General features: G+C 48.9%; 1 pseudogene; it reads right to left on the bottom strand.

Moving 5' to 3' along the window:
• Positions 1-11,168: 11,168 nt before the first annotated feature.
• Positions 11,169-14,677, bottom strand: LOC128783238 (olfactory receptor 14J1-like; annotated as a pseudogene).
• Between the last annotated feature and the right edge of the window lie 8,377 nt (positions 14,678-23,054).

The following is a 23,054-nucleotide window of genomic DNA, read 5'->3' as shown; positions in this document are numbered from 1 at the left end:
AAACAATTTCATCCTTTTGTAATTCTTGTTCCTAACTGGCAAAATGAACACCACAGGCCAAGAACTTGCGTTCTTTTTGTGGATAACACAACAGTGAAAGCTTTGGTTACAACATGCCAAAAGAAAGCTTCGTATAGGCCATCAATCTTTTCTGGTATCCATGTTTCTGGAAAGGCTGATCTGGCTCAAGGTTCAGAAATGCCCTACCAGGTTCTTCAAAGGTAATACTAACAATGACATCTCAGCAGTCTAAGCACAAAGCATGATCATTTTGCAAGTGGTTCCACTGTATAACAAAATTCTTTCCACAACTACTGCAATGTAACACTGTGTCAGCTTGCTTTCCACAATTTTCACAAGCAGAATTTTTATAGCACTTTCTTAACACAGCATTACAAGCTAGCAGACCAAATGATTCTCCTGCTATGACTTTTGACACGACGTCTTCTCTGGAAGGTGGGATTGGTCCGAGTTCTTTGAGGAGTCTCTTGAAGATTGGGAAGAAGTAGAGTTGATATCGATATTCCCTTCATTCTGCTGGGGTTGACATGCAGGGCAGACAAATCTGCTAGGGACCCACAAAGGTTCTTTACCTGTGGAAATACAGAAATATCCTTGACCCATAAAGAACACTGGACTGAGTCCCTCCCAGTTGCCCATAGTCACATGTTTTTAGAATTAACTTGCATCCCAGGAATGGTTTGATTTTGACTGTTTTGAATAGCCTGATGATGTATAACAACAGGAGGCCCGTCTCTTCCTTCTGTTACAGACAAGTAATTCCATGAAAAAATTACTTTATTTAACCGTTTACTTGCATCAATCTCAGTTGTCTTTTGTTTCCTCAAGTATTCTTTTATTGTGCGATTTGCTCTCTCGACTATGGCCTGTCCTGTAGGGGAGTGTGGAATTCCCCTGACATGTTTCACCCCCCATGTTATCATAAATCTAGCAACCCATAAACTACTGCAAGCAGGGCCATTATCTGTTTTGATTTCTGCAGGCACTCCCATAACTGCACAACAGGCTGTTAAATGTCTTTCAACATGAACTGCCTTTTCTCCAGCCTGGGCAGTGGCCCAAATGAAGTGAGAGTATGCATCAATTGTTACATGGACACATCTAGACTTTCTAAATTCAGGAACGTGTGTTACATCCATTCCCCAAATTTGGAATTCTTTTAAACCTTTTGGGTTTAAACCCTATACCAGGCCCATGATGACTACACTGAGGACAGGAACGAACAATTCCTTTTGCATCTGCCAAAGGGATTCTGTTCTGGCGATGCAATGATTTTGCATTTTGATGAAACATTTTGTGAAAAATGCCAGACACTTGTCTTTAGAATTTTTAAAAGTTTAATAATAATAAAATGGTTATAAAAATAGCAATGCAATTAGAGCAATAAAAATTTAGGGTTGGGACAATGACAAGACAATTAAAAGCAAAGACTTACAGACATCCGGATGTTCTTGGGCACTAAGCTGCCAAAAACATGCCTTGCGAACAAAGGAATAACCCTTAAAAGCAACAGCCTGTTGGATATTCATCTATCTCATATATGATGCATAAATTCCTTGCAAATTAAGAACTTTTCTGGTTTTTGTCAACTTCTTCCCCTTAATCCTGGTGCTTCCATAAAGATGGAGAGAAGGTAGAAGAATATTTGTCTTTTCCGATAAGGAGGCCGTAACTCTTTGCGTCCTGTCACTGTTATCTCTCTGCGGAGAGTTTCTTGATTATCTTATCCCTTTCTTGAGCTAGTAAAAAATCTTACATTGCAGAGTTTCTATGTTAACATTATGTTACAACCTAAAATTATATTTAACACACCACTCAAGAGAATTAATACAGCATAACTTTCTAATATTACACATATCATATTCATTTTAGTATTTGTGAAAAGCCAGTCATAAAAGATGCATTTTTCACAATTTCATGGCTGTTTCGGGCTTCTTCCAATTTGTTTCTTGGAGGTGTTATTGCAAAACAACTGACTGCTTCATCTGCTCGTGCATTGCTTTTGCCTAATCTAATGTTCCACTGATGGCTTCTGATATGCATCATGCAGAATTCTTGCTCTCTTTGCTGAAGCGTGGTATGGAACTGTACAAACAGTTCACCAAGCTGCTGATTTTTTGTTTCTCGTAGCAAAGCATCTTCAATGCACTGCACTACGCCGACTACACACAATGACTCTGATGCTATGTTTACAGGCGTATCTTTCCAGTTTCCAAAGCCCAGCACACGGCTTTCGGTTCTAAGGTTTGGAGGCTGTCTCTCTATTGCCCAAGGATGATGTGCTTCTGCCAGTGATTTTCTGATTGCCACACACATGCAGCCTTCTTCATTTTTCACCCTGCATCTGTAAACACCGTTGGCCCTTTAACTGGCCTTTCAGAACAGAGTGGCCTTTTGACCCGTATCGTTCAAGCATCTTCCAAAGAGGCCCTTTTGGTCGATTATTATGTACAGTTCCTGTATACTCTATCAAGGCTTCTTGCACTTCAATCGAATACCACAGGAGCCATTCCAAATCATCTCCACGGACCGGGATGCTGATGTCTGCAGCCTCAGCTCCATCTAGTTCAATGATTCTGTCCCTCCCTTTCCTTACCAAAGCTGCTAATGCTTCTGACCGACACGAAATACGATGCCATAGTTGCATTGGCAAAACCTCCCACTCAAGAATGATCGCTGTGTCCTCCCCCTTTTTCTTTTGCCATTGTAGGATAATGGCAAGGGGAGAAGTGGTGGCGTTGCAGATCAGAAGAGATAATGGCTGATCTGGCAATCGGCGATTACTCCATCCTGTTTGAATCTTACGAGCTACTGCGTGCAGGGCAGCCTGTTGTTCTGGTGAACAGGTGCAGGGACTATGTGCCTCGGTGCCATGCAGCCAAGGCTGGAAGGGGAGGAGGTCATCATTGGTGATGCCAACTAGATTACAAACCCATTGTAAGTTTCCCAAAAGCCTTTGAGCATCATGCAGGGTACCGATCTGTGCAGTGATGGTTACCTTTTGTGGCCTGATCTGAGCGTCCCAGATGAGCCAACCCAGGTATTTCCATGGTACAGAACGCTGAACCTTTTCAGGGGTGACAGTCAGTCCACAGGAGTGCAAATGGTTGATGATCCACTCAAATTCACTATCTGTTAAAGCAGATTCGGCAGCAAACAAAATATCATCCATGTGGTGATAAATGACCATGTGAGACCATCGCTTTTGCACAGGCTGAAGTGCCCAATCCACAAAGATTTGACACATACTTGGACTCTTTCTGGACCCCTGGGGTAAAACTACCCATTGATAGTGTTTGGCAGGGGCTGCACGGTTGACAGATGGCAGAGTAAATGCAAACCTCTGTGTATCATCAGGGTGTAAAGGAATTGTGAAAAAGCTGTCCTTTAAGTCTATTATTATTATCATTTGCCAATTTTGTGGGATCATTGTAGGAGCAGGAAGGCCAGGTTGCAGTGCACCCATACCTAACATTTGATCATTAACTTTTCGTAAATCATGCAAAAGTCGCCACTTGCCAGATTTTTTTCAGGATGACAAATATAGGAGTGTTCCACGGGCTTGTGGAAGGTTGAATGTGACCTGCTTTTAGCTGTTCCTGCACTAACTCTTCTGCAATGCGCAGCCTTTCTGAGGTCATTGGCCACTGGTCTACCCACTCTGGCTTTTCAGTTAACCGTGTAATTTTTAGAATGGGCGGCTGCCGCCCAGTGGCCGTGGCACAAAATGCTGATCTGTTGTCAGGACCAGTCCCGGTTGTGACAAAACATCCTGTCCAATCAATCCTGGTAAAGTGTGTGGAAGTTGCATTACATAAGGTTTAATTACAATTGTTTGGCCGCCTTCAAACTGCAAAGTAATTAAGTCTTTATTTTGTTTTGGTCCTTTTGCTCCTCCCACCCCCACTGCTTGGGCAACTGGAGATTGTAATTCCCATGTCTGAGGCCACATATGTTGATTAATGATGGTGACATCTGCTCCAGAGTCTAGTAATGGTTCTAAACTAATTTGTTGACTGCCCTTTTTCAATTGAATTTTCGGATATGGTCTTTGATTAAGGTCCAATGTGAAAAACACACCATATCCAGAGGATCCAAAACCTTCATTTCCTCTTACTTTAGCTACTTGGCCTTGTTTTTTGAGTTTTTCATAATACTCTCAATGTGTAAGAAAGTTTTCATAGGGAAGTATTTGTGCAATCTTGCTGCCTTTAGGAATTGTTACAGGTGGTTGTAAAGCACAGGCCATGGTTTGTACTTGCCCTATGAAATCTGCATCTATTACTTCGGGTAATGCAATTACTCCTTGTTTGCTTGTTGACGACCTGCCAAGTAAAAGCCCTCGGGCTGGAGACTCAGCCCTGAGCACAGGGCCTTTTACTTCAGCTGGAATCAATGTTACCTCTTTGTTGCTCAGGGTTACCTCTACTGTGGTTGCCACATCCACTCCGAGACTCCCTCGGGTGGCTGGGACGCGCTGGTATAGGAAACCGTATTTTTCATCTGTGTCGAAGGGGTGTGTTGGGTTGAAGGGGTCTGTACTTGTGTCTTTGTGCGGAGACAGGTCGCGCTGCTCTGCATGTTTCTTGATGGTTTGTGAGTACAGGCAGCGGTGGCACGAGTGTCAGAGTTACACACATGACACCAAACAGTTTTGGAACAGGTTCGCCGCATATGCCCAAATTCACCGCATGGGAAGCAGGTAGCAGTTTTAATCTTTCTGTTATTTTGACCTTTTATTTTAGCTTGCTTGCCTCTATTTCCAGACAGAGCAGCTGCAATTACATGACCTTGTTCCTTTAATGTTTCTTTCATCGCTGCCGTGGAGGCGGCTGTCTGATTATTCTGTTCTGCCCGAGTGGCTCTCATAAGCATTTTGTCAACTGGGCTCCCTTGGGGTAATGTTGCCAGGATTGCTCTCATTCTGGCATTTGCTCCTTCAAAAGCGAGAGTGCGGAACATATGTTCCTGGCGTTCAGGAGGCAAATCTGCATTATCTTTTATTGCTGCTGACAAAGGGTCTAGGAATAGTCCACAGGGCTCTGTTCTTCCTTGGCGGACAGCAGTCTAAGGTGCAGGATTTTCTTATCAGGTACAGACAAAAGAGCTCAGTGGGCTAAAGTCTGGGCAATTTGGTGCATTTGAATAAGATATGGTAGCTGAACCTGTGTGTTAGAATAGGGTCCTTGCCCAGTTAGCATGTCTGCCTGTATACCATACAGAGGGTCTCCTACTATTAAATGTTTATTTGCTTCTTCAACTGCTAATCTTTTCCATTCTCTTTCAAACAACAAATACTGAGACAGAGTGAGGAGAAGGGAAGCAACTCTTGCACAGTCAGCAGGGGCAAGGACATCTGCTGTAGAAATAAACGGAATAATTTGTCGGGTAGCTTCTGATCGAATACCATGGCTAGGAACTGCTTGTTTTGCTGGTTGCAATATTTTCCAATCATGAGGTTCCCAATTTGCTTAATTATTACTGACTATTGCAGGGCAAGCAAGAGAACTGGCAGCCTGCCATTCACCTTCTATGATAGCATCTCGAATCACACCCAACCATGGCTGTTGAATTGGATCTTTTTCCGGCCTTGGTGCCTGCAAGGCATCCGGGCATGGGTGGAGCAGTCGGCTCCTCAGGGGGTGTCACAGGGACTGGGACGGAAAGGGGTGTCGGAATAGTCTTTAGCACTGACACAGTCTCTGTTCGTTTTTCCAGTTGTTCCTGCTGTATGGATAATTCTGCTAATTCCTTTAACACTTCTTGAATTGAGTCATTAGAATCTGATTTTTTAGCTTTGTACTTAGATTCAGAGCGCTTTGACCTTCTAACTCTATCTTTTTCCTCTCCCTCGGACTCAGCCGACAGCATAGATTCGTCTGATGCTATGTCAGGCAAAGGAGGGCACAGGGAAGGGCAGCATTCTTTTCTTTTCCTTTCTGCCCGCAAGCTGAAGCTGCCTTTTTCGGCCTTGCATCACCCACCGCCTCAGGAATTTCTTCTATTTCTGCTGCTTCAGGCACTGCTTCCATATCTCTGGCTTCTCTTGAAGGGGGATCAGTTACTTTTTCTAATTTCTGACCAGCTGCAGCAGACTCTGATGGGGCAACCTCCTCTTTTTGTGATGGATTATTTAGCAACTCTTGCAAATTAGAGCAAACAGGGGCAGAGATTCCTTTCATGGGGACCTTTCCAACTCCAAAAAAGTTAGCGAGACGTGATGGCTTGGAAGGAACTTGTTGCTTTGTTCCACTCACATCGCCTCCCAAATCCTCAATGGCTGCGGCAGCTACCTTTTTCTCAGCTTTCATAGTCTCTGAAGTATTGGTGATAGATTTCCAAGTAACTCCTACCTCCTTTGCTTCTTTTCCATTTTTCCACCTTCTATCATGATATCCCAGAGGAAGTTTCCTACCTCTTGCACTCAGATTCACTAAAGAGCAGGGCAGGTTCAGAAAGCTTTCTATTTTTACATGCCCATTTTATTAGGGCTATTACTTCTTCTTTGGTGTCCTCACCTCTCTTTGAGAGGATAGTTGTCAGTAATTTAACTGCCGCGTATAATTCCATCCTGGTCTTACCTTGGCAGGGGCTTGATCGGCCGCTCAAGCTCCGGACTCTGCTCTTGCGTTTGCCTACCAGGCCTCTCCTGCCTCCAGCTCTCCGGCTCCCAAATCAGGTGCTTACCTGATGTTTGGGAGCCTTCCGCATTTAAGTGATCCGCATTTAAGCAACGGAGTCCCTGTTCATGGTGCCAGTATGAAGGGGGTCCCACGGAGAGCCGGCCGGAGTAATGACACTCAAACCATTATGGCCAGATGTCATCCTCCTTTATGGTCTAATTTATCCATATTTTATACCCTACTGCCTTACATCATACAATAGCTAATTAACATTCATTGGTTAAGGTCATATGATTACATCTACAAGTCACTTATTGATTGGCTGTTATACTACAGGCATCTGATCAGGTTATAGTACGTGACAGTTTTCAGCATCCAGCATAGACTATTGTATTCATACAAAGCTTATTGTCTTTCCAAGGATGTCCTAAATTCTTCTCAAGTAACTAAAGTATCTCCGTAATCTGCAGGCCAGGGTTGTCCAGTTCCTGCAAAGAAATGCCATCAAGGATATCATGCCCTTGTTCCATGAGAAATTCCTCTACATTTCTCGAATGTCACACAGCTGGTCTCTAATGTCACAGCCTGTTCTGTGATGTCATAGCCTGCTCTGTGATGTCAGACCTCTGCCCTGTGATGTCACAGCTGACTCTGTGATGTCACAGAGACAGCCAATGATACCATAGTTGTGTGATGACCTCACATAACCCACTCTGTGATGTCATATCCCACTCTGTGACCTCATGTTCCCAGATGATAAATTGTCTCCACCTGCTGAGCACACACAATGCTCGTTCTGCAAAACCCCAGGCCTATGGAAAGCACACAATGCCCATTGTGTGAGAAGGGGAACTGAAATTCACCAGCCTCAGTGTCCTGCCAGCTCAGCCAGGCTGACGGGAACATTGGGGTCCACGACCACCAGGGACCACCAGAGAGATCCCCCAGGACAGAAAAATGCATGCAAAAAATGGGGGGGGAAATGTGTTCATGATTTTGGGGAAATGATTATCATCTGTGTGTTTAGTCCCAGGCAATCAATGCATATGTGTGCAAAATACAGAATATGAACAGAAACTCTCCTGCACTCAGCATGCATGGCTTTGGGAGGAGCTATCCCCCATGCATCCAGCTGAATAAAGAATGCTGCTTCCTAATGCTACATTGGGGTTAAGGAGTTTTCTGTTTTACCAAAATTTTGGTAACTCCCACTCCCAAGGAAAGCTCTGTCTCCTGCTGTTCACAAACAGAGAAGGGCTGGTGGCAAATGTGGTGCTCAGAGGCTGCCTGGGGCACAGTGACCATGAAATAATCAAGTTTTCAATGTTCTGTGAAAGAAGGAGGGCAGCAGCCAAACTTCTACACAGGAATTACAGAGGGCAGACCTGGGCTTATTCAGGATGCAGATTTGGAGAGTAGCGAATCAAGTACTGATTCTTTCAGGGAAACAGCCCTTAAAAACAAAGAGGTCCAGGAAGGATGGACACATCTCAAGAAAGAAATCCTAAGGGGGAAGGAGCAGCCTGTCCCTCTGTGCCCAAGTTGAGCCAGCGAGGAAAAAGGACTGCTCTGTCTGTGCATGGAGCTTTTGTGGGAACTCAGGAAAAAAGAGGGTGCATCAACTTTGGAGAGAAGATCAGGCATGTCAGGAAATCTTTAAGGATGTTGTTAGGTCGTGCAGAAAGTAGAGTGGTGAAAGGTCAATTAGAGCTTAAGCTGGCCACTTCTGTGAAAAAGAATAACAAGTGTTTTAAAAATAAACTAATAGCAAAAGGAGGGATAAGTAGAACTTCTACTCTTTATTGGATGCAGTGGGGAATAAAGTAACTAAAGATAAGGAAAAGCTGAGCTGCTTAATGCCTTCTTTGCCCCAGTATTCAACATTAGGACAGGTCATGCTCAGGACAAGTGTTCTCCTGAGCTGGTGGATGGGGACAGGGAGCAGAACAGCTCCCTGGAATCCAGGAGGGAGCAGCTGGGGACCTGCTGAGCCAATCAGATGCTCACAGGTGTCTCTGGCACCAGATGGGAGCCATCCTAGGGAGATGAGGGAGCTGGTGGATGAGCTCCCCAAGCTGCTCTCCATCATTTCTCATCAGTCCTGGCTCACCAGGGAGGCCCCAGAGCACTGGAGGTGCCAGTGTGAGCCCATCCCCAAGAAGGGCTGGAAGGAGGATCTGGAGAACTGCAGGCCTGTCAGCCTGACCTCGGTGCCCAGCAAGGTTCTGGAACAGATCACCCTGAGTGCCATCACAGGGCACCCACAGGATGGCCGAGGGATCAGAGCCAGCCAGCGTGGATTTCAATGTCTGCATTGATGATCTGCATGAGGGGACTGAATCCACCATCAGGAAATTTGCAGATGACACCAAGCTGGGTGTGAGTGTGGATGTGCTGGAGGGTAGGAGGGCTCTGCAGAGGGACCTGACAGGCTGGATCCAGGTCCAACAAGGTGAGGTTTAACAAGACCAAGTGCCGGGTCCTGCACTTTGGCCACAAAAACCCCTGCAGAGCTACAGGCTGGGGACAGAGGGGCTGGACAGCAGCCAGGCAGAAAGGGACCTGGGGGCACTGATGGACAGCAGGCTGGACATGAGCCAGCAGTGTGCCCAGGTGGCCAAGAAGGCCAATGGCTCCTGGCCTGGATCAGGAATGGTGTGGCCAGCAGGAGCAGGGCAGTGATTCTTCCCCTGTACTGGGCACTGGTTGGGCAGCACCTGGAGTGCTGTGTCCAGTTCTGGGTCCCCAATTTAGGAAGGACATGGAGGGGCTGGAGCGTGTCCAGAGAAGGGCAACAAGGCTGGTGCGGGCTCTGCCACACAAGTCCTGTGAGGAGCAGCTGAGGGAGCTGGGGTTGTTTATCCTGGAGAATAGAAGGCTCAGGGGAGACAAGGCAGTGTCAGGGCACAGGTTGGACTTGATGATCTCCAAGGTCTTTTGTAGCCTGGCTGGTTCTGGGATTCTCTGAAACCACCCTTGGAGCAGTTGCAGGAGGAGCCCTGGGCCTCCTCTTCAGAAGCTGCAGCAGCCCAGGTCCCTCAGCTTCTCCTCACAGCCCCAAAGCCCATCCTGTCAGTCCTGCAGAGCCTCTGCAGCCCCTCCTCCTTGCCCAGAACAGGGAGCCCCACAGGCAGACACAGCAGCCCAGATGTGCCCCCTGCCCTGGGGTGCCTCTGGCAAGGGAGCAGCACGAGGCACTGCAGGAGCCTGCAGACAATTCCTGCAGCACTTGTGGGATGATCCTGCTCCCCAAGGGCCATTCCCATGGTGCCAAGTCAGGAACTGAAATGGGGAGTGGGGCCAGAGAGGAGACGGCAAACAGGGATGGGCTGTTTGCAGGGCAGGGAACAGGGCTGGGCAAGAGAAAGAAATTTGTAGAAGGAAGAGTAAAGAAAGTAAAGGTAAAGCCAAGGAAATGCTCAGGGCAGTTTGGGGGTGGCTGCCAGGCAGCCCTGGCTCTGAGCAACAGCGTCTGCAGTGGGACAGGAAACTCCCAGCTGATGGGAACAAACTTTCTGGCTGAGTGCAGAGGCCAGGACAAAGCTGAGTGGTTTCCCTGGCGTCCCCCAGCCCTTCCTGGCCCCAGGGGCTGATGGCATTTGTGCTCCCTCAGGTTCATGTCCCCACAGCAGCAGCACGGGGGTGCTCCTGCCTGCTGTGTGCAATGCAAACAGGGGCTCCTGAGCCAGTGCTGCCGTGTCTGTGCCTGCAAGGATGGGGCACCTGTGTGAGCTGGGGGAGAGGCCAGGGCTGCAGAGGGGGGATGTTGTTGGCAGCTCCATGAGGACGCTCTGGAACGCTGCCCTGGGCTGTGCAGCGCACTGGGGATGGATCAGCCCCTGCTCTGCTGCTCCTTCCAGTCTCCCCCAGGGCCCTGGCAGAGCACCAGCCGTGCTGTTTGCCCCCAGCCTGCCCACGGCCAGCCTGGGGCTGCTGACGGGGGTTTTCTGTGCTGAGCATTGGCCTGGCCGTGTTCTTGAGAGAGCCTGGGCAAGGAGCCTGGAGCCCCCAGGCCCTGGCCTGAGGCATCAGCGCTGCCCCAGCAGTGCCCATGGCCTGTCCCTGCTGCAGCCCCGGCACTGCCACCCCCAGGACTGTGCCCGGCCCCGAGAGCACTCAGGCCCTGCAGCAACACCAGGGCCACCAGGGCAGCGAGGCAGGGCCACGGGAGCAGCACTGGCAACACCAAGTGCTGCTGCTGCTGCTGGGCACAGCTGCTGTGCCAGCACTGATCTGCCCCCAGCTCTGCACACAGACATTGCTGCTGCAGCCCCAGAGAAGGCAACAAAAGGCAGATGTCCAGTGAAAACTCTGCTGGGAGATCCTTTCGTTCATTTAAAGTGGCTGAGAGCACAGCTCCTGATTGACACAATCTGGAGCCTGAGCAGAGGTGGAGAGAAATAAAATGAGAAATGGCACAAGCAATGGCATATCTTTGTGGACAACATTCAAAAACCAAATCAGAGGAATGAAAAGAAGAAACCAACCTCAAAACCCAACATGAAATATCAAAGATGAATTTTATTACAAATGATTTGCAGAAATAAGCCATATGTCTACTGTTTCTGAAATTGTCCCGTGATCAGTCTCCACAGTTGCAGCCTTGAGCTCCTGGTTCCTCAGGCTGTAGATGAGGGGGTTCAGGGCTGGAGGCACCACCGAGTACAGAACTGACACTGCCAGATCCAGGGATGGGGAGGACATGGAGGGAGGCTTCAGGTAGGCAAATGTGCCAGTACTAAGGAACAGGGAGACCACGGCCCAGTGAGGAAGGCAGGTGGAAAAGGCTTTGTGCTGACCCTGCTCAGAGGGGATCCTCAGCACAGCCCTGAAGATCTGCACTTAGGAGAAAACAATGAACACCAAACAGCCAAAAGCTAAGAAGGGAGTGAAAACAGAAACGCCGAGTTCCCTGAGGTAGAAGTATGAGCAGGAGAGCTTGAGGATCTGGGGGATTTCACAGAAGAACTGGCCCAGGGCATTGCCATGGCACAGGGGCAGGGAAAATGTATTGGCTGTGTGCATGAGAGCATTGAGAAAGGCACTGGCACAGGCAGCTGCTGCCATGTGGGTACAAGCTCTGCTGCCCAGGAGGGTCCCGTAGTGCAGGGGTTTGCAGATGGACACGAAGCGGTCGTAGGAAATGATGGTGAGAATGGAAAACTCTGCTGAGATGAAGAGAAACAGAAACAGCTGAGCAGCACATGCTGAGTAGGGGATGGTGCTGGTGTCCCAGAGGGAATTGTGCATGGCTTTGGGGACAGTGGTGCAGATGGAGCCCAGGTGGCTGAGGGCCAGGTTGAGCAGGAAGAAGAACATGGGCGTGTGCAGGTGGTGGCCGCAGGCTCCGGCGCTGATGATGAGGCCGTTGCCCAGGAGGGCAGCCAGGGAGATGCCCAGCAAGAGGCAGAAGTGCAGGAGCTGCAGCTGCCGCGTCTCTGCCAGTGCCAGCAGCAGGAAGTGGCTGATGGAGCTGCTGTTGGACATTTGCTGTGGCTGCACAGGGGGACCTGTTCATGGAGAAAAGGACAGGGAAGAGTTAGAGGAGATACCTGTAACCAAAATCCAAGACATTTCCCATACACCCTCCTCTGTAGCACACACGGACACAAATCTGTGTTTAAGAGTTCTGGGGTTTTCTTTATAAGCTCCCCAATATTTTTCCTAGTATTCTTGTATATCAAAATCTCTGCATTTCTGCTTCCCCAGGGAGAATATAGCAAGTTGTGTGAGGCAAAGTGATGAGAGGAGAGTGAGGGGAGATGGTCTGTCATTCTCACCTGTTCAGACTTTCTTGGGGCTTTAACCTCTCTCAGGTGGAGGGTGATCACATTCTCCTACTTCCCCTAAAATGTCACCAGGTACTGCTGAGAACAGATGGATCCACCACAGCCCAGCTCCACATTTGTAGCCAAGGACTCACATTGCTCATTTCACCAACCCAGCAGCATCTTCAGTGTCACAACACCTCTGTCTTTCCCCATCAATCTTATAACTCAGAGATGCTGTAGGACAGGTTTGCATCCTGGATTGGAGCTCCCAGCTTGGACTGAAATCTCAGGGAGACTTCCAAGAATCCTTCTGATGGCATTGGATGAAGGGAGATGCAGCTCCTTCCCTGTCTGCACTGCCAGCGTTGCCCAGAGCCGGGCCCTGGAGACAGCTGTGTCACCCTGAGCCAGCTGTGCCCCCTGCCAGAGCCCCCAGTGCCGGGCAGCTGCTCCCAGCCCTGTGCTCTGCAGAGGGAACTGGGCCCGGGGCTGCAGAGCTGCCCCACGGCTCTGCTGCAGCTCTGCCTGCACAGGAGGGGCTGCACGCCTTGGAGCCCCGGCCCTGAGGGCAGAGGCTTGGCTGGGGGCACAGGAGGGAGGGGGCTTGTGCAGAGGGAGGGGCTGCACTGGAGGGGATCCTCTGCACATCTCTAAACTCTGCCTGCCACAGCACTTCTGGGTTTTGTTCTCTCTCCTTGCCTGATCTTCTCTCTGCTTCCTGGAGATTTTCCTCCTGCAGGTATTTCCCTGTACCTGATCTCTCCGTGCCAGCACTCACAGACCCCAAATCTCTGTGCACTCTCCTTGGCCTGACAGAACCCTGCCTGTTTGCAGGGCACTGGCTGGGGGCAGCTTCTGTTTGCAGCTTGGAGAAAGGAGAGCTCAGACTGAGACTGATGGCTCCAGCAGAGGTGATGCTGCTGCTGTCCATGGGCAGAGTGGGTGAAAGCACATTAGGGATCTCCTGTGAACCTACTGATCACTAAAAGTAACAGTTCAGATGTCTCAGGTGCTTTTCAAAATTCACAATCAACCTTTAATATTTATCCCCCTTCCCTGTCATTCTCCAATAGCAGGAAACTGCATACAAAGTCTTAGGAGCCTATTTCCTCATTTTTGTCAAAATCCTTGCCTTGGAAATATTCCATGACTGATCAGAACCCCCCCAGCATGTCAGAGCTTCATGAGCATTTCACCTGTCCTGCACCAGAAATACTCAGAGTTGTACTCACAGGGTCTGTGGGCATTGGGATGTTCCAGCTTGAGGAGATCACTGCAGGAGCTGCAGCTGCCTTGTCCTGCAGCCAGAGGTTCCTGTGCCAAAGGCTGGCAGTGATTCTGCCCCAGGCACTTCTCAGCACCTTCCCAGCCCTGACTGATTGAAGCTCTCTGTGCCTCTGGGTTGTGCCCGGGCAGGCTGCAGGCAGTGCCCCAGCCCTGCTGGGCTGGGAGAAGAGCTGCTCATCCAGAGAAATGTGCTTTTGAAGCTCTTCTTGGTTGCCAGGATCACCCTCTGTGCCAGGAGCCCGGCCCAGCTCAGCAGCACAGACACAGCACAAGGACTTGAATGAGCCTCTGGGGCTTTGTGCTCAGGCCCTGAACATCAGGCCCTGAGAGGGAGCTGCAGAAACCTCTCTGTAGGAGGAGGGGTTGGGGAAGGCAGTCTAGGGTTGCCATGGGAAACAGCAGTTGTATGAGTTCTCCACCCCCTTTTGTAAGAGAATTGTACCCTCCCCCTGTCCTGTCAGTTATTGTTCAAGTCTGCCCCTTAGCCTAGAATCTTCTCTGTTCCACGTTTTCCCTTTGGTTCTTCCACCAAGAACACTCCTTTCCCTTTTCCCCACTGGTTAATGTTATATTTCCCTTCCCTTTAGCCTTTTCCCGATTGTACCCTCGAATGCTAAACCCTCCTACCCCTACGCAGTAAAAGAATCCTCACCCCGCCTTTCGGGGCTCTCGGAATCTGCCTCCCTTCTGCTTCGTTGTCTCCCTGTTTGCCCCTTCTGCGACCCTTCAATAAACGAGCAGGATTTCAGCAGCCCGAGTGTCCCTCCCGTTCTTCTGGTGGACCCTCAGATGTACCAGCTATCTGAGCTTCGTGCCGAGTGGCTAAAAGCCCCCACGGCTCGGCAATCAAGGAACTTCGTGGAAGCAAGACTCCATTGTTACCCTCCAAAACTAAAAATACAAATTTGACATGATGAAACCTCGTGAAACCAAGGCTCCATTGTTACCCTCCAGAACCGAGGAGACCATTGTGAAATCATGGAACCTCGTGGAACCAAGGCTCCATTGTTACCATCCAGAACCCTAAAGAACATGGGGATATCGTGGAATGTCATGGAACCAAGGCCCCATTGTTACCGTCCAGAACCGAGGAGACCATTGTGACATCATGGAACCTCATGGAACCAATGCTCCATTGTTACCGTCCAGAACCGAGGAGACCATTGTGACATCATGGAACCTCGTGGAACCAAGGCTCCATTGTTACCTTCCAAAACCAAGGAGACCGTTGTGACATCATGGAACCTCGTGGAAGCAAGGCTCCATTTTTACCGTCCAGAACCAAAGAGACCATTGTGACATCATTGAACCTCATGGAACCTCATGGAACCTCATGGAACCAAGGCCCCATTGTTACGGTCCATAAACGAGGAGGCCCTTTTGACATCATGGAACCTCGTGGAACCAAGGCTCTGTTGCTACCATCCAAAATCTAGGAGACCATACTGACATCATTGAGCCTCTTGGAAACAATGCTCCAATCTTTCCATCTGGAACCATGGAGAAACTTGTGACATAATGGAACCTCATGGAACCAAGCCCCCATTGTTACCCTCCAGAATTAAAGGGACCATTGTGACATCATGGAACCTCGAGGAACCAAGGCTCCATTACTACCGTCCAAAATCTAGGAGACCATTGTGACATCATGGCACCTCGTGGAACCAAGGTTCCATTGTTATCCTCCAGAACCAAGGAGACCATTGTGACATCATGGAACCTAGTGGAAGCAAGACTCCATTGTTACCGTGCAGAACCGAGGACACCATTGCAACATCATGGAACCTCGTGGAACCAAGGCTCCATTTTTACCATCCAAAACCCTAAGAGCATTGTGACATCATGGAATCTAGTGGAAGCAAGGCTCCATTGTTGCCGTCCAGAACCAAGGAGAACATTGTGACATCATGGAACCTCGTAGAACAGAGGCTCCATTTTTACAATCCATATCCTAGGAGACCCTTGTGACATCATGGAATCTCGTCGAAGCAAGGCTCCATTATTACCATCCAGAACCGATAAGAGCATTGTGACATCATGGAACCTCGTGGAAGCAAGGCTCCATTGTTACCCTCCAGAACCAAGGAGATCCTTGTGACATCGTCGAACCTCGTGGAACCAAGGCTCCATTGATCCATTCCATAACCGCAAATACCATTGTGACATCATGGAACCTCGTGGAAACAAGTCTCCATTGTAACCATCCAGAACCAAGGAGACCATTGTGACATCATGGAACCTCGTGGAACACGGCTCCATTTTTACCCTCGAAAACCAAGGATATGAATGTGACATCATGGAACCTCGTGGAACCAAGGCTCCATTTTTACCCTCAAAAACCAAGGATATGAATGTGACATCATGGAACCTCGTGGAAACTAGGCTCCATTGCTACCGTCCAAAATCTCGGAGACCATTTTGACATCATGGAACCCCGTGGAACCAAGGCTTCATTTTTACCATCCTGAACCTTAAGAGCATTGTGACATCATGGAACCTCGTGGAAGCAAGGCTCCATTGTTACCGTCCATAAAGGAGGAGACCACTGTGACATCATGGAACCTCGTGGAACCAAGGCTCCATTGTAACCATTCAGAACAAAGGAGAACATTGTGACATCATGGAACCTCATGGACCCAGGGCTCCATTGTTACCGTCCAGAACCGAGGAGACCATTGTGACATCATGGAAGCTCGTGGAACCGAGGCACCATTGTTACCCTCCAGAAAAAAGGAGACCATTGTGACATCATGGAACCTCGTGGAACCAAGGCTCCATTGTTACCGTCCAGAACCAAAGAGACCATTGCAACATCATGAAACTTCGTGGAACCAAGGCCCCATTGTTACCCTCCAGAACCGCGGAGACCCTTGTGACATCATGGAACCTTGTGGAACCCAGGCTCCATTGTTAACAGTCAAGAACACAGGGAGACCATTGTGACATCATGGAACCTCGTGGAACCGAGGCTCCATTGTTACTGTCCAGAACCAAGGAGGCCATTGTGACATCATGGAACCTCCAGGAACCAAGGCTCCATTGTTACCGTCCAGAGCCATGGAGACACCTGTGACATCATGGAACCTCGTGGAAGCAAGGCTTCATTGTTACCCTCCAGACGAATGGAGACCCTTGTGACACCATGGAACCTCGTGGAAGCCAGGATCCATTGTTTCGCTCCAGAAACAAGGAGCCCATTGAGACATCATGGAACCTCGTGGAACCAAGGCTCCATTGTTACCCTCCAGAACCAAGAACACTATTGTGAGATCATGGAGCCTCGTGGAACCATTACTCCATTGTTGCCATTCAGGACCAAGGAGACCACTGCGACATCATGGAATCTCATGGAACCAAGACTCCATTGTTATCGTCCAGAACCGCGGAGACCATTGTGACATCATGGAACCTCGTGGAACCAAGACTCCATTTTTACCTTTCAGAACCAAGGAGATCCTTGTGACATCATGGAACCTCATTGAACCAAGGCTCCATTGTTAACGTCCAGAACCGAGGAGACCATTGTGACATCATGGAAGCTCGTGGAAACAAGGCACCATTGTTACCCTCCAGAAAAAAGGAGATCATTGTGACATCATGGAACCTCGTGGAAGCAAGGCTCCATCGTTACCGTCCAGAACCAAGGAGACCATTGTGACATCATGGAACCTCCTGGAACCAATGCTCCATTGTCAAGTACGGATCCCAGGAGACCATTGTGACATCATGGAACCTCGTGGAACCAAGGCTCCATTGTTACCGTCCAGAACCAAGGGGACCATTCTGACATCATGGAACCTCGTGGAACCAAGTCTCAATTTTCATGCCCAGAACAAAGGATACCATTGTGACATCATGGAACCTCGTGGAACCCAGGATGCATTGTTACCATCCAGAAGCAAGGATGCCATTGTGATGTCATGGAACCTCGTGGAACCAAGGATCAATTGTTACACTCGAGAACCAAGGAGGCCATTGTGACATCATGGAACATCGTGGAAGCAAGGTTCCATTTTCATGTCCAGAACCAAGGAGACAATTGTGACATCATGAAAGATCGTGGAACCAAGGCACCATTGTTACTCTCCAGAAGCAAGGAGATTATTGTGACATCATGGAACATCGTGGAACCAAGACTCCATTGTTACCTTTCAGAACCAAGGAGATCCTTGTGACATAGCGGAACCTTGCGGAACCAAGGCTCCATTGCTACAGCCCAGAACCAAGGAGACCATTGTGACATCATAGAACTTCATGGAACCCAGGCACCATTGTTGCCGTCCAGAACCAAAGAGACCATTGTAACATCCGGGAACGTCATGGAACCAAAGCTCCATTGTTACCATCCAGAACCAACGAGACCATTGTGACTTCATGGAACCTCGTGGAACCAAGTCTCCATTGTCAAGTACAAAACCAAGGAGACCGTTGTGACATCATGGAACCTCGTGGAACCAAGTCTCCCTTGCTACCGTCTAGAACAAAGGAGACCATTCTGACATCATGGAACCTCATGGAAGCAAGTCTCCATTGTTACCCTCCAGAACCAAGGAGGCCATTGTGACATCATGGTAGTGCGTGGAACCAAGGCTCCATTGTACCATCCAGATCAAAGGAGACCATTGTCACATCATGGAACCTCGTGCAACCAGGGCTCCATTGTCAAGTACACAACCAAGGAGACCATTTTGACATCAGAGAACCTCGGGGAGCAAAGGCTCCATTGTCACGTCCGGAACTAAGGAGACCATTTTGACATCATGGAACCTCATGGAACCAAGGCTCCATTGTTACACTCCAGAATAGAGGAAACCATAGTGACATCATGGAACCTTGTGGAACCAAGGCTCCATTGTTACACTCCAGAACCAAGGAGATCCTTGTGACAGCATGGAACCTCGTGGAACCAAGGCTCCATGGTTTCTGTCTAGATCCAAGGAGACCGTTGTGACATCATGGAGCCTCGTGGAACCAAGGCTCCATTTTTACAGTGATGAACCGTGGAGTCCCTTCTGACATCATAGAAACTCGCGGAACCAAGGCTCCATTGTCAGGTGCAGAACCAAGGAGGCCATCATGACATTATGTTAGATCTTGGAACCAAGGCTCCATTTTTACAGTCCAGAACCAAGGAGATACTCGTGACATTAGAAAACCTCGTGGAACCAAGGCTCCATTGTTACCCTCCAAAACCAAGAAGACAATTGTGACATCATGGAACCTCGTGGAACCAAGGATTCATTGTAAACAGTCGAGAACGGAGGAGACCATTGTGACATCATGGAACCTCGTGGAAGCAAGGCTCCATTGTTACCCTCCAGAACCAAGGATACCATTGCGACATCATGGAACCTTGTGGAACCAAGTCTCCATTGTTACCTCCAGAAACGAGGAGATCCTTGTGACATCATGGAACCTCGTGAAACCAGGGATCCATTGTTACCCTCCAGAACCAAGAAGACTATTGTGAGATCATGGAACCTCGTGGAACCAAGGCTCTACTGTTACCATCCAGAACCAAGGAGAGCATTGTGACATCATGGAACTTCATGGAACCAACGCTCCATTGTTACACTCCAGACCCGTGGAGACCATTGTGACATCATGGAACCTCGTGGAAAAACGGCTCCATTGTCAAGTACAGAACCAAGGACACCATTCGAACATCATGGAATCTCGTGGAACCAAGGCTTCAGTGTTACTATCCAGAAGCAAGGAAATTCTTGTGACATCATGGAACCTCGTGGAACCCAGTATCCATTGCTACTGACCACAACCAAGGAGACCATTGTGACATCATGGAATCTCAGGGAATCAAGGCTCCATTGTTACCTGCCAGAACAAAGGAGACCATTGTGACTTCATAGAACCTCGTGGAACCAACGCTCCACTGTTACACTCCAAAACCAAGGAGATCTTTGTGACATTTTGGAAACTCCTGTAACCAAGGATTCATTGGTACCGTCCATAACCAAGGAGGCCATTGTGACATCATGGAACCTCATGGATCCAAGGCTCCATTGTTATCGTCCAGAACCATGGAGACCATTGTGACAACATGGAACTTCGTGGAACCAGGGCCACATTGTCAAGTACAGGACCGAGGAGACTACTGTGACATCATGGAACCTCGTGGAACCAAGGCTCCACTGGTACTCTCCAAAACCAAGATGACCATTGTGACATCTTGGAACCTTGTGTAACCAAGGATTCATTGTTACCGTCCCGAACCGAGGTGACCATTGTGACATCATGGAACCTCGTGGAACCAAGGCTCCATTGTTAGGAGACGAAACCAAAGGAGACCATTCTGCCATCATGGAACCTCATGGAACCAAGGCTCCATTGTTATCGTCCAGAACGGTGGTGACGCTTGTGACATCATGGAGCCTCGTGGAACAAAGCCTCCATTGCTACCGTCCAGAACCAAGGAGGCCATTGTGACATCATGGAACCTTGTGGAACCAAGGCTCCATTGTTAGGAGAGGAAAACCAAGGAGACCATTGTGACATCATGGAACCTCGTGGAACCGAGGCTCCATTTTTAACAGTCGAGAAGCAAGGAGACCCTTGTGACATCATGGAAACTCATGAAACAAAAGCTCCATTATTATCGTCCAGAACCATGGAGACCATTGTGACATCAGGGAACTTCGTAGAATGAGGGCTCCATTGTCAAGTACAGATCCGAGGAGACAATGGTGAGATCATGGAACTTCGTGGAACCAAGGCTCCATTGTTATCCTCAAGAACCATGGAGACCATTGTGACATCATGGAACCTCGTGGAACCAAGGCTCCATTGTCACGTCCAGAACTAAGGAGACCATTGTGACATCACCAAACCTCGTGGAACCAAGGCTCCATTGTTACCCTCCAGAACCGAGGAGACCATTGTGACATCATGGAACCTCGTGGAAGCAAGGCTCCACGGTTATCTGTAGGAGGAGGGGTTGGGGAAGGCACTCTAGGGTTGCCATGGGAAACAGCAGTTGTATGAGTTCTCCACCCCCTTTTGTAAGAGAATTGTACCCTCCCCCTCTCCTGTAAGTTGTTGTTCAAGACAGCCCCATATCCTAGAATCTTCTCTGTTCCACATTTTCCCTTTGGTTCTTCCACCAAGAACACTCCTTTCCCTTTTCCCCACTGGTTAATGTTATATTTCCCCTCCCTTTAGCCTTCTCCCGATTGTACCCTCGAATACTAAACCCTTCTACCCCTACGCAGTAAAAGAATCCTTACCCCGCCCTTCGGGGCTCTCGGAATCTGCCTCCCTTCTGCTTCGTTGTCTCCCTGTTTGCCCCTTCTGCGACCCTTCAATAAACGAGCAGGATTTCAGCAGCCCGAGTGGCCCTCCCGTACTTCTGGTGGACCCTCAGATGTACCAGCTATCCGAGCTTCGTGCTGAGGGGCTACAATCCCCACCGCCCGGCAATCATGGAACTTCGTGGAAGCAAGGCTCCATTGCTACCCGCCAAAACTAAAAATATAATTTTGACATCATGGAACCTCGTGAAGCAAGGCTCCATTGTTACCCTCCAGAACCGAGGAGACCGTTGTGACATCATGGAAACTCGTGGAACCAAGGCTCCATTGTTACGGTCCAGAACAAAGGACACCATTGTGAAATCCAGGAACATCGTGGAACCAAGGCTCCAGTGTTCCCATCCAGAACACTAAGAACATTGTGCTATCATGGAATCTCATGGAACCAATGCCCCATTGTTACCGTCCAGAACGGAGGAGACCCTTGTGACATCATGGAACCTCATGGAACCAAGGCTCCATTGTTACCTTCCAGAACCAAGGAGACCATTGTGACATCATGGAACCTCATGGATCCAACGCTCCATCCTTTCCCTCCGGAACCATGAAGACCATTGTGACATCATGGAACCTCGTGGAACCAAGGCTCCACTGTTACCGTTCAGAACCAAGGAGACCCTTGTGACATCATGGAACATCATGGAACCAAGGCTCCATTTTTACCGTCCATAAACGAGGAGGTCCTTTTGACATCATGGAACCTCGTGGAACCAAGGCTCCGTTGTTAACAGTCCTGAACCGAGGAGACCATTGTGACATCATGGAACCTCGTGGAACCAAGGCTCCATTGCTACCGTCCAAATTCTAGGAGACCAGTGGGACATCATTGAGCCTCTTGGAACCAAGGCTCCATTCTTTCTATCTCGAACCATGGACACACTTGTGACATAATGGGACCTCATGGAACCAAGGCCCCATTGTTACCGTCAAGAATTAAAGAGACCATTGTGACATCATGGAACCTCGTGGAACCAAGGCTCCATTGTTATCCTCCAGAACCCTAGAAGCATTGTGACATCATGGAACCTCCTGGAAGCAAGGCTCCACTGTTACCATTCATAACCGATAAGAGCATTGTGACATCATGGAACAACTTGGAACTAAGGCTCCATTTCTACCCTCGAAAACCAAGGAGAGTACAGTGACATCGTGGAACCTCGGGGAACCAAGGCTCCATTGTTACCGTCCATAACCAAGGAGACCCTTGTGACATCATGGAACCTCGTGGAACCAAGGCTCCATTGTTACCCTCCAGAACCAAGGAGACCATCGTGACATCATGGAACCTCGTGCAAGCAAGGATCCATTGTTGCCCTCCAGAACCCAGGAGACCATTGTGACATCATAGAACTCAGTGGAACCAAGGCTTCATTATTAGTAGTCGAGAACCGAGGAGACCATTGTGACACCATGGAACCTCGTGGAACCGAGGCTCCATTGTTACACTCCAGAACCAAGGAGAGCATTGTGACATCATGGAACCTCGTGGAACCAAAGCTCCATTGCCACCGTCTAAAATCTTGGAGACCGTTATGACATCATGGAACTTTGTGGAACCAAGGTTCCATTCTTTCCGTCCGGAACCATGGAGACCATTGTGATATCATGGAACCTCATGGAACCAAGGATCCATTGTTACGCTCCAGAAGCAAGGAGACCACTGTGACATCATGGAATCTCGTGGAACCAAGGCCCCATTGTTACTGTCCATAAATGAGGAAACCACTGTGGCATCATGGAACCTGGTGGAACCAAGGCTCCATTCTTTCCGTCCGGAATGAAGGAGACCATTGTCACATCATGGAACCTAGAGGAACCAAGGCTCCATTCTTACCATCCAGACCCAAGGAGACCATGATGACGTCATGGAACCTCGTGGAACCGAGGCTCCATTGTTACCGTCCGGAACCAAAGAGATCCTTATGACATCATGGAACTTCGTAGAACCAAAGCTCCATTGTTGCACTCTGGAACCAAGGAGATCCTTGTGACATCATGGAACCTCGTGGAACATGGCTCCATTATTA

The sequence above is a fragment of the Vidua chalybeata genome, unplaced genomic scaffold, assembly GCF_026979565.1.
Source record: "Vidua chalybeata isolate OUT-0048 unplaced genomic scaffold, bVidCha1 merged haplotype W_reject_6, whole genome shotgun sequence".
Lineage (NCBI taxonomy): Eukaryota > Metazoa > Chordata > Aves > Passeriformes > Viduidae > Vidua > Vidua chalybeata.
Note: the sequence above shows the minus strand (reverse complement) of the source record. Positions and strands in the feature narration are given on the sequence as shown.